A 20,000-nucleotide genomic window follows, 5' to 3' on the forward strand; every position below is an offset into this window, starting at 1 on the left:
TCTTTCAATTAATCCTTACGAAAACATCCGTCTAATTAGGATAATTTCTGTAAAATAAATTACATAATTGATTGAGTGTTATTTGTAGTCTCGAATACATTCCACCGTAGTTAACTATATACATTAGTAAACTGTTTATCTGTTGAGGTTTAAGAAAATACGCTCATCAAAGTATGCAAAGTGTATTGCGCCCTCTATAGTGCGTAATAAATTAGCGCTTTGTAATAATATATTTCCTTGGTATACAATGATCAAAATACACCAAACCCACATATGCATACATGCATATATATATATATATATATAATATATTATATATATATATATATATATATATTATATACACACATATATATATATATAATACGTATGTGCATGCATTCACACACACATACACACACATTATATATATATACATACATAATATATAATAAATATATATATACACATAAACACACACACATATATATATATACGCATGTTTGTGTGTGTGTGTGTGTAAGATGGAAACGTGTTATTGTCATGTAATGAATTGCTTAGTCTATCTATCTTCTTTGGTATTATAATTTCGAACTTGATACTACTGATCTTGCAACGTTTGCGTTATTTAATGGCTATTATTTAATCGAAAATCCATTAATCTTTCTTCTAAATAGGTATGTTTGAAACTAAATACGGAAAATATGGTTTAATCGAGAATTTGCGCGGTATTAATATCACGGCTGGAAAATAAATCAGCCGAAGATATTTTAATTACCGCTTGTGTTATATATTTTAAAACTATGAAATTACCATGTTTCAAATGTATGAGTAAGTTGATGGTAAGGAGAGACATTTAAGTGATAATTATTCTCATCGTTCAATGGAATTACATTGTGAAACCAATACTGCGATGCTTCAATACGTTATGAATAGAATTAACGTTAAAACAAATATTTTTTTTTTCTATTTTTTTTAAAACAAATCATTTACAAGTTTCTAACACGATCTACCCGAATGTTTGATTTCATTTTGAAAGTTAAATAGTATTAATTATTCAGTGAATAAGATCATACAATGTATTTTTTCTCTTGTTGTAATGTGCTCATGCCTCCAGTAAAAATCTAAAACGCACATTCATCTACTCCATATTAATCAAAGGCTAATTGGTTTCATTTAATCTTTTTGCAGAAAGAACTTTGTACTGGCCGCGTGCATTGCTGGGTGACTAGAGTGAAAATTAATGTAGTGTAATCGCCTTACTCTTCTGCAAGATGTTAGTTATTGCATATTATATGCATATTCTAGGAAACAATAAATATAATTTTCCCCCGGCAGTATTTCATGCAAAGTGTTGCATAAATACAATTTATTTCAATTGAAAATTGAATTACAATCTTGATATCAGCTACGTTTTACACAAATAAAATGGTTTTCCATTCCAACAGCTAATATTTGAGAATAATATAGAAACCGGCCTTTAGAAACCGAGAGTCATTAATAGAATCGAATTATACATTTCCTAACTTAATTATACACGTAAAATAGTGATTGTACGCGGAACGTTTATTTTACATAATTCTTATATAATCCATTATATGCAGTCGTAAATGGTGGTCGTGATAAGTATCGCGGATCAGAAGCTCATGTGTATGTTTCGTGAATATATCTTCGAGTATTGTACACTGCACATTAATAAATTGGCAGATATCAAAGGCAAAACTAATTTAATATAATCGCCTGCATTATGCAAATACTGTTTAATAGACAATGGAGGAAAACCATTCTGTCACGTGGATTCCACGATTAACGTTTCTGCTCAAGGCACAGGGCCTAAAGTTTTAAAGGAAGGAAGACATCAGTTACATCAGCCCTAGTGCTCGACCGGGACTCATATATCGAACCCGGAGGGATGACAAAGTCAAATGCAGTGGGACATGAACACAGAAGGTGAAGCCGGAAGTCGGAAAGTATGGTTCTAAGCATTTTGTCTGGCATGCTAAGGATTAAGGGCTCCCCGTCATAGTGATTCTATAACCACTCTAAATAATCAAGTTCTCATTCAGAGCTTTTTAAACTCTAAAAATAGATGGAAGCTTGATTACGGGCCCAAAATCCTCGTTTGGGTCGTAAGATGTGTTAATAGAGTATAACTAAACACTAACGCATATAACAGTAGGCGTCATTTTGAGATGACCATTAAGATTTTAAGAATATTATGACCATTAATACATCCATGAAAGTCATCGTTGTATAGTCTTCATTTGAATAATCTAACCAGAGAATGCGGTTCATATTTCAAGCAATGCCTACAAGAAGATGAAATATGCTACGTTGAGAGACGATAGTACACGCAGGCTTACGAAATAAACACGGAAGCTTCAACATGGTTGCTTAAAAAGCTAGAAATAGAAAAGAATTACCCACTGTATAACACTTTCTATTTGAGAGGTGAGAGGCTTATTTATTTATGTAGCTTTAGATGCTTAATAACGGTGATACTAATCGAGTAGCCATAGCGTTCGATTCCAGTTCTGCTCCGTCAGATAGACTCACGTTATAACTACATGATAAGGGATATTATCTCCCGGGGAATACTAAATTTTGCGATGTATCTGCAATACGTATGATATGTAGATGACTATTGTAGTCTAATAATGCTTCTGATGCATATGATAGGAATCTACGTAATTTCTTAAGCCAGTTACATATTTCATAGAATGTACATCTGTACAATAAGTTGCAATTCTGGCAATTTATATAAATTACGCGTTTATCGTTTGGTTTTCAAAACTGTACCTGGAAAGAAATTTATTATATTTTGCAAGAGAATATTCTGTCGAAATCTGTCAGTTAAGATATTCAATTAGAGTATAAATTATCCCATTCGCCCACGAATCTTAGACGTTGGCTTTGGTATCCATGGAGCTATTAAAATGGTCGGCATTTCTCTCTTTCTTTGGACCCAATACAGGATAAAATAATAGAAGTTACATCTGAAGATGATGGTGTAATGAAGTAACTATTAATTTACAGTGACAGATTATTTAACTCAATAAACATTTGGGAGAATAATTCTCATTATTAGCGACAATTCTTGATGATATTAATTAACAAATGCTGTGAATAGCTATTGCATTTTGAGGATTATTTCAAAACACCGACCGAGAATTCTTTATACCGACCGGTCATTTTCGGCAATTTCCGTGGCCTCATCAGCTCGGTCTGCCTCGACTTCGACAGATTCTACACGGAATTCTCTATCAGTATATATGCTTCCACCATTAAAAAATCAATGGCTGGTTTAGTGAATCGCTAATGCCTATAGAGTAAATTAATATGGACGGCAATGTGCAATGTTTTACCAAAGAAGAAGACTATAATTGTCACTAAATACGATTACGGTGTTAGAAATACCTACATTGGTAGAAATAAGAGCTAAATTACTCTTATGCTGTAGGTCAAATCATAACTGTACACATATATACTAACAGGGACTATCATCGTATGTATGTTTGTATGTATATATATATATATATATATATATATAGTATAATAGATATAGATAGATAGATAGATAGATAGATAGATAGATAGATAGATAGATAGATAGATAGATAGATAGATATAGATATATATACACCACACAGACACATGTGTATATACTTAGGCAGATACAAGAGATAACATGGGAAAACACTGGTTTGCGTTTATGAAGTCCATAAACCTACTCTTAAGATATCTATCTATCTATCTATCTATTTATCTGTCTATCTATCTATCTATCAATCACTCTCTATATATATGTATATATATATATATATATATATATATATATATAGATATATATATAATATGTGGTGTGTGTGTGTGTTATTGTTGTGTCTGGGGAGAGTCATTCTCTTCTAGTGCCTTATTATTTAACACACTCACCGGTTCAGTTTCCACTCGTTTGCTTATTTGATTTTTTCTGAAAAGGTTGAAAGACGCAGCGAAAATTAATAAACAAATAAGAAAGAAATAAGTGGAAATTTTACCGATGAATGTGTTAAATTATAAGGCACCAAAGGAGAATGCCCCTACCCAGGTACAAAACAGTTTTTCAACACACGAACTCACATAAAGAATCTTGCAAACCAAATCCTAAACGAAATATATATACAATATAATATATATATATATATATATAATATAATATATATATATATATCTATATATTATATATATATACCTGTCGTTCTCTTTAGCTACGTGCACACACACACACACACACACCACACACGAACTCACACACAAACCCAGGCATAGTGTATCGGCTGCTATTCTTATTATCATGCATGGTAGCGTTATTTATGTGTATGGTTGTTTATAAGCGTTAGAATCAGACGAGCGTTCTATTTTTGTTTTATATTATATATCATTATTTCCATATTATATACTGTCGGCTATTTTGCTCGCTGTCCTATAAATATGGTAATATTATAATTACAACACATATGTGCTGATATATCATTCGTCGATAACGTAATTAAATTTGAATATGGTCGTAACTCTGTATGTATACACAGAAATACACCTACACAAGCGCACCCATATATATATATATATATATATATATATATATATATATATATATATAATATATATATATATATACATATATACTGTATGTATATATACATGTATATATATATATATGTGTATATTATATACATATATACATGTGTGTATATATACATTATATATATATACATATATACATATATATATATATATGCACATATGTGTGTATATATACATGAAACTTATATTTAATACACATATATATGTGTGTGCATGCATACATCCAAATGTATGCTATGTATAGTTGTATACACGTACATATCTATATATATATTCAAGTATGTATAATTGTTGGTTAATATATATTGGTTGTAAATATAAATGTGAACTTACTTAAATAACCGAAGCATTTATATACGAAAGTGAGAAAATTAATATCTTTGAAGTAGCCGGATATAGGGTTTCCAAGCGATCATGTTAATCTGTATAATCCGAATGGAACATTCCATAGCTTATATTTGTATCTGAACTTAGGACAGTTTTGTAGTAGTATTTATCGATTAGATTATATATCATATATTATATACAGTTTATCGATCATATTATATTTTGTCCATTGAAATATTCCAGTATATTCAGAACTACTGGTCTGAATCGTGTCATTCCGTGAGACTTGTTGCATAATCAAAGAAACTTCTCCCACGCAACGTTTAGAAACGGGTGAAAACGTTCTGGTAAACGTACAATGGTGCTTCACACATGACTGGGCTTTCGAAACCTGTTTAGTATTACGTCTACTAACAACATCAGATAGAATGCAAAGTAATTTTGTACAGGTACGTAGAGCCAAATGTACACAGAGATGGTTGACATAAACACACCGAAGAAATGAGACACAGGTACAGAAGCATAAACAAGAACGTATATATACTTACATATAAATATATATATATATATGTATATATGTATATATATATATATATATACATATATATATATATATATATATATATATATATAGTCTATGTGTATATAAATGTATATATATGGTGTGTGTGGTGTGTATGTATAAGTATGGGTGTATATATATGTATATAATATATGTATGTAAATATCTATATATATATATATATATATATATATACATATGTGTGTGTGCGTATGTATGTATGTACGTATGTATGTATGTATATATGTAGACAGATAAATGTATATATATATTTTTTTGATAGGGCTGTACTAGTTTTAGTGCTTTAGTATGCGTAAGCAAATGTATTTGTGTGTGTGTGTGTGTGTGTCTGTGAGTCTGTTTGTGTGTATGTATTGTACGTGTGTGTGCGTATGCATGCGTACTAGGTGCGTGTGTAAGTACGTACAAGGAACATGTGTGCGTGAAATTCTATCGGCGTTCTTTTCATATCGTTAGATTTATGTTTGTCAGTGGTTATTACTGTTTACATTGATTAGAAAATCTGTGGGTGTTCTTTTCGTACCTATAAATATGCCAGTAGCTCCAGCTTCTTAATATATTACAACTGTGCACACAGATAAACGCGCATATATACGCACGAACGCATACATACGCAAATACATCTATCTATCTATCTGTCTATACATTTCACTATATTTCTCTCTATCTATCTATCAATCTGAATATATATATATATATATATACAGCGACGCCCGTACCCTTTTTGGTCTTATATATATATATATATATATATATATATATGTATATACACAGGTATTTTGTCGACATCGTTATGGCCTTCCAAGAAGTTTCATGTGTGTGTGCTTGTGTGGGTGTGTACGGGTTCTCTTCGTATGTATCCATACCCTTTATATAGTTTTATTAAAATATTTATCTATTTATATATTTTTATATGTACTTTTTTATACATCTGTCTCTATTTCTAATAGGTATCACAGGTAATTGCATACATGTCTATTGTGTGTGTATTACCCTATAAGTTTCTGTGTATAATTTACGGATCTTTTCTCTCTTTTCTTTCCCTCTCTCTTCACATCACTACTGTCTCTAGGCATGTGGTGTGGTGGCGATGTGTATTGCTTTTCCATTCATGTTTTCTATTGACAGTCGGTCTCTCTCTACTGTTATGTGTATAGCTTCTGGAATCTGCCCAAGTGTCGTGTCAGTTCTACGTGTTGATAGTGCTTTAACCTCTATGCTATTAGTCAAGCCTCCATGTTCTTCCAGAGTATGTTGGTAGAGCACTGACGCGCTTCTCCCTTCGTTGGGCTCTGGCCAATGTCCACCTCTACGCTCTCCTATGCTGCGTGTAGTCTCTCCTCGGTAGGCGGTTTCTGCACCGTCCCTCAGTACATCGTAGACTTTACACAACGTTCTTAACCTTACAGTTAACTTGTGGGTTCATCCTACGTACAACACAATTGTTCCTATCAAAGGAATAGGTATTGCAGAGCTAGGAATTTAAAGGGGCAACAGGCCTCTCTACTACTTTGATTCGTAGATCAGCCTTAATGTTTTTTTTTCTAAAAAGATGTGCTAGTTCGCCAGCAAGGGTAGCATCAACGAACATGACGTTCTGGTATTTTTTGGTTTTCATTGCAAATTATGACCGTATCTGTCTTATCACTGGTCCTTTCCGTGCTGTTCCAAGATTTAGTCCTGTACAGCGGGCAGATACCGTTAGCATAACTCTCTATGATGGCTTTGCAATCCTGGCTCCTTTGTACACTTTAATGCTCTCCCTTTGGTTGTAGCGGTGGATAAAGTGTTGCATCCGTCTTTCCAGTTCCTTTATGATCGCATATTCGTGACACAATCTTCATCACTCTCACCAAATCAGCTATCAGAATGTTCATTCACGTTCAGGTCAAAGAATGGAGAGGGAAAAATCGTGCAAAATGGGTGCTGGAAGATGGGTGGCTTTTGGCCGAAGTGGTTCGCATATGATTCGATGACTCAAAGAGAGCAGTCCCGTTAGAAACGCGGATATCTTATATCTCGTCAATGGGCAGGAACAATAATGTGAGTATATGTATATGTATATATATATATAAATATATATATATATGTGTGTGTGTGTGTGTGTGTGTGTGTGTGTGTGTGTGTGTGTGTGTGTGTGTTGTGTTGTGTGTGTGTGTGTGTGTGTGTGTGTGTGTGCGTGTGTGTGTGTACGAGTGAAACTACGAGTTACTTTTTCCGAGAACGAGAAAATCGTTTTACCATATTTTCCATAGCAGAACCATTATACTACACTTTGGTAATTTTTGATATCTTGGCATCTGAAGTAGTGGGAGATACGGTGGTTTGAGCAAAAGTACTGGTTATTACAAGCAAAAATAAATATTGAACGAAACGCATTTGGCCAAATTTGGACATACGACAGTTTAACATACTATCAACGATGTATGTATATATATATATATATATATATATATATACTTTATTAAAAGCAGCAGAAAATTCAACAAAACCTGTTACTCTGAGTTTCACGTTCCCGTTCGTCGGACATAGCAAAAACTGTCCGACGAACGGGAACGTGAAACTCAGAGTAACAGGTTTTGTTGAACTTTCTGCTGCTTTAAATAAAGCATATTACTCTACCACTGTATTTGAGTACTCTTTTTTCCACCTTGTTTCACATTTATGTGTTTACTCCGGTATATATAATATATATATAATATATATATATATATATATATATATATATATATATTATATATATATAATATATATATATATATATGTATGTATGTATGTATAGATAGATAGATATTAGATAGAATAGATAGATAGATAGATAGATAGATAGATTAGATAGATATACTGAGAGAGACAGACGAACAGAAGAAACAGACCTAGTTGTAGAGAACCCTCATACCCATTTTTAGGATAAACATGTACGTGAATGTTTTCATTTACACGTGACTGCTTTTGCACAAATATGTGTGTATGTGTGTTCATGTATATACATGTGCATGCCATTGTTTGTGAATATACACATTTTATATATATATATATATATATATGCGTGGGTGTATGTACGCATCAACGCATAATCACACAGGCACACACAAACATATGCACTTTATATATACATATATACATACATATATATATATTATTATATATATATATTATATATATATATACATATATATTTACGTGCATATAAATATATACATACACACACATATATAGCTATATGTATTTATATACATATATATATATACACATACATATATATATATGATATATATATATTATATATATATATATATATATATATATATATATATATTTTATAGTGTGTGTATGTATCAATAAAGTGCTTCTCTCAGGGCGTATTTATGGCATCTCTCGGTGGACTTTTATTGCCTGTCTTCCATCCATAGAGTCCTTTCAATTCCGGTGTTCCGTATATAAACCAAAAACCTATGCTACCCACTATATATAGATTTGATGATGTTTCGCATAAAAGCTGAATCAAAGACAATCCGTTATTTCTCTGAAAAATGTCCCTTTGTGTTCTATGGCATACAAACACATATTCATACACACATGCATGCATACATACATACAACAAACTTAAATATGCGTACAAATACATACATGTGCGTGTGTGTGTGTTTGCATGCATATGTAGATATATGTATATTTCTATATACATATTTATGTATGTGCGTTGCGTGTGTGTGATTGTGTGTGAGTGTACATATATTTATATTTGCATGTATCTATATTTGTATGCATGTACGCGTACGCAAACGTCCATTCATACCATCATAAGATATATATATATATATATAATATATATATATATATTATATATCTGTATGTGTGTGTGCGCATGGGTGTGTGTGTATGTATATCTATATACCATATATATACATATATATATATATATATATATATATATATTATACCATATATATTATATACCATATATAATATATATATATATATATATATATATATAAATATGTATAATATATATAATATATAACTATATATATCTATATGTATATGTATATGTATATGTATATGTATATATATATACGTATCAATATATGTGTGTATGTGTGTGCATGTGTCTGTGCCTGTATGTGTGTATGTGTGTGTATGCTTACATTATGAAAGAGCATTGAAATTGCTGTTGCTAGTTAATGCTGTGTACCATTACGTATGGAATATACTGTTTTTAGCCCCAACCATAAAAGCGTCGTGGAGGATTGTTGAAAGAACGTAGCTTTAACTAAATTCTGAGTAAATCTATGCGAGTTTTGTATCTATAAATACAATGAATTCTCTGGAATGGTAACGATTTATTGTTATAGATAAAGAATGCAGCTTGAATAAAGTGAATGCCGTCCATGAAAAGCGTGCATTTCAATGGAATGGGAAATGGTTAGGTCAAAACATAGTTTTAACAATATGGAAGCAATTACCAGTAAGTAACATTTAAAATATGAGATATTAATAGAAAAAAATGTCCTAAAAGTATCATGAAGGTAAAAAAAAAAAAAATCATTTGGTGTGTGGTTCGGATGTTTGATTCCCGATGAATGTGTTCCGATGTCAAAGCAAACTTACGAATAGTGGGACAAATCTTTTTCCACCACTGCTAAGAAGTGGGCAGTAATATGTAACTAAAGGCTGCCCGTATTTTATGTACGTAAATATATAGCCGCCTATTTGTTTCCGCCTGTAACTGCCCCAGAGAACTCATCTCATATCATTCAAATTTAATATACTCTACGAAACCACATTATATAATTTCATTCAAAATAGATTTGCTTTCTATGCTACTGTTGTTGTTGTCGGCTGTTTTGGTGTTGATGATGCAAAAGTCCATATAAACATTCTTTTCTATTCTAGGAACAAGGCCCAAAATTATGGGGGAGGAGAACAGTCGATTAGATCGACTCCAGTACGCAAATGGCACTTAATCTATCGATCCCGAAAGAATGAAAGGCAAAGTCGACCGCAGGTGAATTTGAACTCAGAACGTAAAGACAGACGAAATACCTATTTCTTTATTACCCACAAGGCGCTAAACACAGACAGGATAAACAAGGACAAACAAGCGGATTAAGTCGATTACATCGACCCCAGTGCGTAACTGGTACTTATATAATCAGCTCCGAAAAGATGAAAGGCAAAGTCGACATCGGCGGAATTTGAACTCAGAACGTAGCGGCAGGCGAAATACCTATTTCTTTACTACCCACAAGGGGCTAAACACAGAGGGGACAAACAAGGACATGCATATGTATTAAGTCGATTACATCGACCCCTGTGCGTAACTGGTACTTAATTTATCGACCCCGAAAGGATGAAAATCAAAGTCGACCTCGGGGGAATTTTAATTCAGAACATAGCGGCAGAGAAATAGTACCGCTAAGCATTTCGCCCGGCGTGCTAACGTTTTTGCCTAATCGCCATGTTACATCCCTATATATGTTACTCACACCATGTACATGGTGTGTGTGTCTGTGTGTTATTTTTCAAATCGTTGATAATATATATAAATACATGAGCTTAAATGAAATGCAATTAGTCATCAAGATAAGAAGAAAATGCAGTTTTTAATCGTTAACAATTCAAAACTATGCAATACGTGTTTTCCTCAGAACGAATTTACTGACCGTAATCCGAAATTAATTGGCATCGTTAACAACACAACATCCTATAAACTGTAGCCGTAACGCGGTATCTACATACATTCATGTATGTCTGTTTGCATACATTTACATATACATATATATATGGGGGGGGGGAGCGTGTGTGTGTATGCATATATATATATATATATATATACGTGTGTATGTGTGTGTGTATGAGTAAGTATGTATGTATGTATATATACAATTAATTTATATATAATTTATATAATTTATAAATAATAAATATACATATTAATTTATGTATGTATGTATTCATGTATGTATGTCAGGTCACTTTCGAGTGCTACTGGTAACATGTAACCCAGTACAACCTGTTGCATGGTCGGGTCGTCGGCGACTAAACCGGCAACCCCACCAAGCTTGCTTGGTGAGGAGGGTGTTTTTTGGATACCCTGCGGGATGAAAAACAAAACCCGTCAAAGGGCGGAGGAACTCTTGAGAGTCAACGGCCATCCAATAAATGTCTTAGGGCTGTATCACGCGCGGGGACATAGAAATAACCGGACTGAATACCCGATCGCGCAGTTAAACCATTCGAAATGAAGGACTCCTAGCCTTTGTTAGGGCATCGTTCTAGGTAAAGGTAACTCAGGTAACTGGGATAACTCCGACATAAAACCTGCGGCTCAGTGGTTACCGATGATGTTGACTTCTTCTTTTAGGATTATGGCTGATGTTGCTTATTGAGTGAGATTGACTCAGTGCACAGCGTTTCCTCACTTTATAAAAATCTTCTTGCACAGGCATTGCATGATAACAACATTGATTAAGCTTCGTGTAATGGCCATACTCGATAACGAGGGGGCAACCACCGTGTATTTGATTAACGGTCTTGTGATAACTCATGACATCAAAATGTCCACAGATTTTTGTTTGTTTCTTCATTTTTTTCTTTTCCTTAGCATTTCTAGTTTCAATGTCTAGAGAAAAAAACCAGTCTCCAAGTATTGGCAACATAATTAACATCAAAGGGCTTTCAAGCAAATATGAAACGGCGCAGGAATAGTTCGCCCTCCAGCCACTCCGTCGCCTGTTAATCACTGACAACTGTATTGCTGTTGTTGTTGTTGTTGTTGTTATTGTTATTTAGTACCAGGTGCAACTTGGTACCTTTACTAATGCCATTGTTTTTCTAGTACCTGTCTCCAGGCAGTGTGAAGGAATTAAAATTACCTGAAATTTCGTTGTTTTATTTTAGATAATTTTCAGGATTTAGTTCCGTCTCTACTCTCTGTCTCTGGCTTCTGCCGATACCATTTCTAACAGAATCAGTAAAATAATTAGCAGCGATGTTGATGTTCTTCGTGTTGTTGTTTCTTCTTTTTATTTCGTCTCCTACTCCATCTTCTTTTCTCGTTTTCTTCCTTTCTTCTTCTTCTTCTTCTTCTTCTTCTTCTTCTTCTTATTATTATTATTATTATTATTATTATTATTATTATTATTATTATTATTATTATTATTGTTGTTTATTATTATTATTATTATTATTATTATATTATTATTATTACTACTTTTTTTCTTCTTTCAAATTTGCTTCCATTTCTTGCGAGTGTCTTCCCGACTCCTAGGGCAAAGAAACTCATAGTATACAGTGGTAGGCCATTAAACCAAACTCAATAGTTCGTTAATTTTTTTTTTTTTAAGTTAAATTAAAATACATGAGCAGCAACAGTTCTCACATCGACAATGCTCTCTCAATACGTGTGATGTACCAGTTAAGACAATCTTTGGCACTTCTTGCAGGGATGGTAAGCCAGGGATCATTCTCATATAATTTTCGGTTCCCTTCTTGATCATTCCTAGTGCTCCTACGATCACTGGTATTGTAACCGCCTTGAGATGCCACATTTTCTCAATTTCAATCAGCAGGTCTTTATATTTTATTATTATTATTATTATTATTATTATTGTTGTTATTATTATTATTATTATTATTATTATTATTATTATTATTATTATTACTACTACTATTATTATTATTATTATTATTATTGTTGTTGTTGTTGTTGTTGTTGTTATTATTTTTATTGCCTTTGCACAACTTCCAACGCTGGAGATGTACTACGGTGTCAGCTGTTCATTACTAGTGAACTAAGGTAACGCCCTTTTTTTTTCGAGCACCATCTGGAGTATTCCAGCGGTTCCAAGCAATGCTGTTTTCTGCAAGTGTTCCACCCTTATTGCAGTCCCCATTTGGTCCGTGAATTCTGCCTGAATTAATGCATGACAGTACATAACGGCACTTCACTTCACTTATATATATATTAAACACACACACATATTTATATATGTATGTGTGTTTACATATATGCGTGTGTGTCTGTGTGAGTGTATGTATGTATATAATATATATATATATATAATATAATATATATCTCATAATATATTTAGGATTTCTCGGTTTTCTGTGAATTGATATTGATAAAAAAACATTTTCCCAGCTGATTTGCACACTATGGCAACACCATTGTTAGGTTATATATATATATATACATATATACATAACTGCAAAATACTAGGACACCCATTGATTCGAACCTGTATCCTACGGCAATGTCCTATGATATAACTGTCACTTTATCCTACATCGAAATCTGTTATCTATTAATTATACTAATGACCTGGCAGCGTAATTTAATAATAAGTGTTAGATTCACAACTCCATATTATGGTGTGTTTGTTGGTTCATTATTTAATCATTGTAACAGATGCTGTTATTGATTACAGAAAGGAAAATCCTTTTGTTCTCAAGCCACATTGATACGGAGGTGAGATTGCCTCAGGTTTCAAAACGTTAATTATTCTATACATATAATATAGCTCAACAAGACGCCTTACCAGCGTTGCAGTGTGTGGATAATGGCTAGTGTATGTATAGGTTTGTATGTACAAGCAGGTGTGTGTGTGTGAGTGTGTGCGTGCCGCGTGTGTTTATATAATATATATATAATATATATATATAATATATATATATATAATATATACATAATGTATAAACTATAAGTATAGTACATATATAAATATACATCATACATTTACATATAAGCACACACACACATATATAAATATATATAATATATATACATACATACATACATACACGCACACACATTCGTACACGCTCACATTCTCAGGTCTAGGTATATATATATAGATGTATACGTATATATAGATATATACGTATATGTATATATACTATATATATATATATATATATATAGATAATATATATATATATATATATATATATATACATATATACATAGATACATTAATACAAAAACGTTTTCAAATCTGAATGATATATATATATATATATATATACACGTATGTATTATGTATATATACGTATACATAGTATATATATACACATATATACCCATATATATATTATATAGTATATATTATATATTGTATGTATATATATATATTATATATATATATATATGCGTCTATAGGTATGTTTGCATGTATCCATACATGTATATGCTTTAATATAAATATATATATGCATATACTTGTGTTTAATTAAATAAGTAAATACATATATATATACATATATGTATATATTTATATATTTATATATACATATATACTATATGTACATAAATATATATTTACACAAACACACATATTTATATACAGATGTACAGCTATATATGTATGTATGTATGTATGTACGTACGTATGTATGTATGTATGTATGTATGTATGTATGTATGTATGTATGTATGTATGTATGTATGTATGTATGTATGTATGCACGCCTCTGTGTATGAGTCTGTGTGTGCGTAAGTGTGTACTAGTTATGCGTGTATGTATTTAGATGTGCACATATATACATATACATACCTGTTGTATGTCAATTCTTCGGCAATATACATGCAAGCACTTATCTATGTGGCTTATGAATGACAATAATTATTTTGTTTTTCGGCCTAATCATAGAGTGTCACCCGTCTTGCGTTGATCTCATTCATAATTCAAATAATTGTAGAAAAATCTGACGTTTAATTAATTTTCATTAAATTATTATTACAAGCTACCATTGACATCTCTGTGGAACATTGAAACAAATATAAATGTAGAAAGGAGATGGCTTTGTATGTCATCTTCTTGAATATCGCTAAGAATGTTGATAATAGTTTTCTTTTCAATGTCTATTGGCCGTGTGCTTGCATGTGTTGAATTCAAATAGAAGGAAAGCAGCGTATATCCCATGGAAATTGTTTAATATTTATGAGAAGTGTGTTCTGGATAATGGAACAAATTTGATATCCATTGATAGCGGTTTAAATAGGTAATATACGTTCATGCCACAACGACTGCATTATATGTGTGTACGTGTGTGTGTGTATGTGTGTGTGTGTGTGCTTACAAGTGTGTATAGAGAGACAGAGGGGGAGAAAGCGAAACACTAAAAACATTCACACACTCTCTCTCTCTATCTCTCTCTTTCTCTCTCTCTCTCTCTCACACACACATATACACATCTAATTTATCTCGACATGTTTCTATGCATAAATATCCACACGTATTGACACGGAGACAAACACATATGTATGTACTTATGTATTTATTTATCTATGTATGCAAAAAGCCATAGAAACTCTTGCTTCGGATTGAGCTGGAGTGGAGTGAAAGCTTTTGAGGAGGCCAGGATAACATATGGAAGACTCAAGAGATATTTAAAGAAGAATGTTGCCATCGAGAAGGTGAATCTCCATTTATGTACACAGTTCGTGACAGAACATACATGTCTCTTGCTGGGCCCAAATCTCATTTGGAGACCCACTATTCTGCCGCTATATATGTGCACACCTTTCAACGCTGTGTATGCCATAATGTCTGCAAATCTAATGGAGGCCTCAAAAGACAGTTTATGTTACACAAAGATCAGAACTTAACTGCAGCTTTTGGTGGTCCAAATCAGATATGCAAAATTCTCTTAAATGTGATTTTCGAGGGATGTTTAGAACAATCTCTTTAGAATTAAAATTGACGCTGGGAAGTTTTAAATATTTAAACCCCCCCCTCTCTTCTCTCTCTCTCTCTCTCTCTTAAGTATCTGCACTGAACAGTTTATGAACTAAGGTTTTCAAACAAATCGAATTAAATTCATTCAAGATGACTACCTGCAAAATCATAGCTTCAGAAAAGGAAAAATCAAAATGGTCGATCAAGAAATTTATAGAAACGCAAGAAATAAGCAGAATGCAGATGGATTGAAGATATACTGGAGGTGCGAAAATCGTGTGTGCAAGGCGAGACTTCATACAAATGAAAATTATAAAGAACTTAATAAGATTGGGATCCATTATTACGCCTCAAATGCTGCAGAGGTAAATGCATGGATAATAGTTTCAAATATTAAGGTAAAGTCTATTTCATTTCATGATGCCCATCGCTCAATTTATCGCTAGTGAAGTTCAGAAATTTAAACGACTGTACATTGTCGCAAATACCTTCGGTTGCACAGCTTAATAGGAATATCAGACGGTGGACGCAAGATGGTTCCAACTATCCTGCCGCCCTACTTAGAAATGTTGGGGTTTCCATTCCAAGTGAATACCCCTACCTTGACAATGATGAAACATTTTTTGCAGTATGACAGCGGGACGGATGATTCAAAACGAATACAAATATTTGCAAGTGACGAAGCACTTTCGCAGTTAAAACAGCACAAAAACTGGGCGGCAGATGGAACATTTAAGTGCTGCTCTAGTGCATTTTCAGTTATACTCTTTTACTCTTTACTCTTTTACTTTTTTCAGTCATTTGACTGCGGCCATGCTGGAGCACCGCCTTTTAGTCGAGCAACTCAACCCCGGGACCTATTCTTTTTGTAAGCCCAGCACTTATTCTATCAGTCTCTTTTGCCGAACCGTTAAGTGACGGGGACGTAAACACACACTACCATCGGTTGTCAAGCAATGCTAGAGGGACAAACACAGACACACAAACACATACACACATATACATATATACGACAGGCTTCTTTCAGTTTCCGTCTACCAAATCCACTCACAAGGCACTGGTCGGCCCGGGTGCCACGCAGTGGGACTGAACCCGGAACCATGTGGTTGGCTAGCAAGCTACTTACCACACAGCCACTCCTGCGCCACTTCCCATATATACTTATATATACTTCTCATTCATATTGATAAGTTTTAATGCTCCACGATTCTTCTGTCCTATGATATATATGTGTGTGTGTGCTTATATGTAAATGTATCTGACAAAAGCCAAGACACACATAGTAGACTTTTTGCCAAAATAAATTAATTACTTTAGAATGAGAGACATGATAATATAATTATAGATTTTGAAAAAGCAGCCCATAATAGATTTCTGGAATTGGTTCCTGGATTGAACTTGGCATGCTGCTTCTTTCACTTAGGACAAAATATGTACAGAAATGTTGTGCAAGAAGGACTAAAACGCAGATATCATCAAGATGACACCTTTAGTCTAAACATTCGGTGTTTTGTTGCGCTTGCCTTCCTGCCGGTTGATGTTGTTGTAGATGGATATGAACAACTTGTAGATGATGATGATGTTCCACAGTCTGTTGTATCCTATTTTGAAAATAATTATATAAGACCACCTAGAGGAAGAGGACAGAGGAGACGATGCCTTGAACCTCCATTTCCATTACCTATAAGAAATGTTTGGGATCGATGTATGACGGGGATTGCTCGTACTACAAATTGCTTAGAAGCCTACCACAGCACGCTGAGAAACACCGTGAATATTAGTTATCCAAATATTTGGAAACTTGTTGATGTGATTAAACGTGAGGAAAGGTTTGCTGAAGCTTATGCATAGAGAAGAACCGATCCAAAAGTAAAGATACAGAGATATCAGCCTGTGTATAAAAAATGTCATGGAAAAATATGATTCAAACTCCAAAATTATTTTTCTAAAAGCTATTGCACACAATCTTAAATTCTAAGAGAAAATAAGTATGTAATACAGCAAACCTGAAAATATACGTTTTTTCATTCAGATATTTGTTCTTCCATTTTTCCTATGATCTCGACGAATTGAATGGGACAAACTAAATGACGACAAATTACCGTTGACGAATTGTGTTGCGCAATCTCTACATAAGGAGCAGACAAACCTCCACGTATGTATGTATGTGGATAGGTATGTAGGTAGGTTGGTGGATAGGTATGTATGTATGTATGTATGTAGGTAGGTAGGTAGGTAGGTAGGTTGGTAGATAGGTTGATAGATAGGTATGTATGTATGTATGTAGGTAGGTAGGTAGGTAGGTAGGTAGGTAGGTAGGTAGGTAGGTAGGTAGGTAGGGTGAGGGTCGTATAGTTATCGAAACGAAAACTTATTTTGATACTAGTGGATTCATGGCTATGGATAGAATCCCTATGCATATCGGAACACCTAGCGTTTGTATTCCATCTTTCGCCAGAATCTATAAAAGCATATTTTAGTCCGACGGTACTTGAAGAACGTGTTACACGCTATATTTTTCATCGATGATTCCTAAGGTCTCTATATTTGGTTAATGTGTTTTCCGTGGCTTAAGCTCGGCATGATAAGTAATGAATATTTCCAAATGTCTTCCATTATTCGGATAAAATTCCCGAGTTCCTTATTTGCATGTCGGGTTTCTTAACGCTCGCCTACCTTTTAAAACGTTTTCATTTAAAACATTACAATCCGAAGCTGCACGCCATGCAATTAATGCGCACATTCATATACGTTTCATACAAAGAAATATGGCAGAATTATTAGCGTTTTAAAAAGTATTACATGACAAGAAAAAGAACACTTGTAGCCAGGCAGAATTTTGCTATATCCAATATCTCTGCTTCACATTTTATGGCATTTCTTTACGTTATATTGAGTAACAGTTCGTTTAATATAATGGATGTTTACTTATTCACTGCAGTACATATATATATAGAAGATTATTCAAAGCTATCCTGTCCGTCGTATTAAATCTATTGACGGTTGATTTGTTATATAAAAAAGACAATTTTGTTTGAGAATAAAATATTTATTATCTGTATATATTTAAAATGAATGAATGACTGCTAGTTCTTTAGTGGAAAGCGTATCTCTGGTTTATCAATACCAGCTACTGTTTTCTGCCATGGCTTTATAGATCTTGTATGAAGAATGTAGCTCCAATAATCGGTTGAATTTTTAATCCACATGATAAATTACACATCGTATGCTAATAAGGAAGGTTCTTCATGTTTATAACCTCTGATGAAGACAGGAACTATTTATCCCTCAATCCACACTAATATGTTATCAAAGGTTGGTGAATATTGTGGTACAGGATTTCACAAACAGGACTCAAAAATCACGGTTGAATTCATTTAATTGTGAATCTCTTTTATGCGTGTATATCTTAAATGGTTATCTTTACAATTCCACTCGACAGATTGTTTCAGACTTATCACACGATCACAGACCAAATTCCTTGTTCAATCTAATGCAACTTAGAAACAATGATATATTTGTTTCATCTGGAAATTTTCTACAATAAACTGTAGTATCAGCCGCTCTACAAATGAATAGACACCACGTCCATAGATTATTTAAATTTCAAATATCTTTTAAGCACTCTATACCAAAATAGGGATAACGGTGGCCCCTCTGAGAAATGTGCAACACAAGGTTGGGTAGCTGCTGAAGCGATCATTGCTGACCATTCTCTTTACGACAGGTTGCGGTTGAGTACACTATTGTTTCAGGGGTATATGCCCCCTCACCCCCTCACCATCCATCTTCTGCCGCTTTATACC

This window comes from Octopus sinensis, linkage group LG12, assembly GCF_006345805.1.
Source record: "Octopus sinensis linkage group LG12, ASM634580v1, whole genome shotgun sequence".
In the NCBI taxonomy this organism is placed as follows: domain Eukaryota; kingdom Metazoa; phylum Mollusca; class Cephalopoda; order Octopoda; family Octopodidae; genus Octopus; species Octopus sinensis.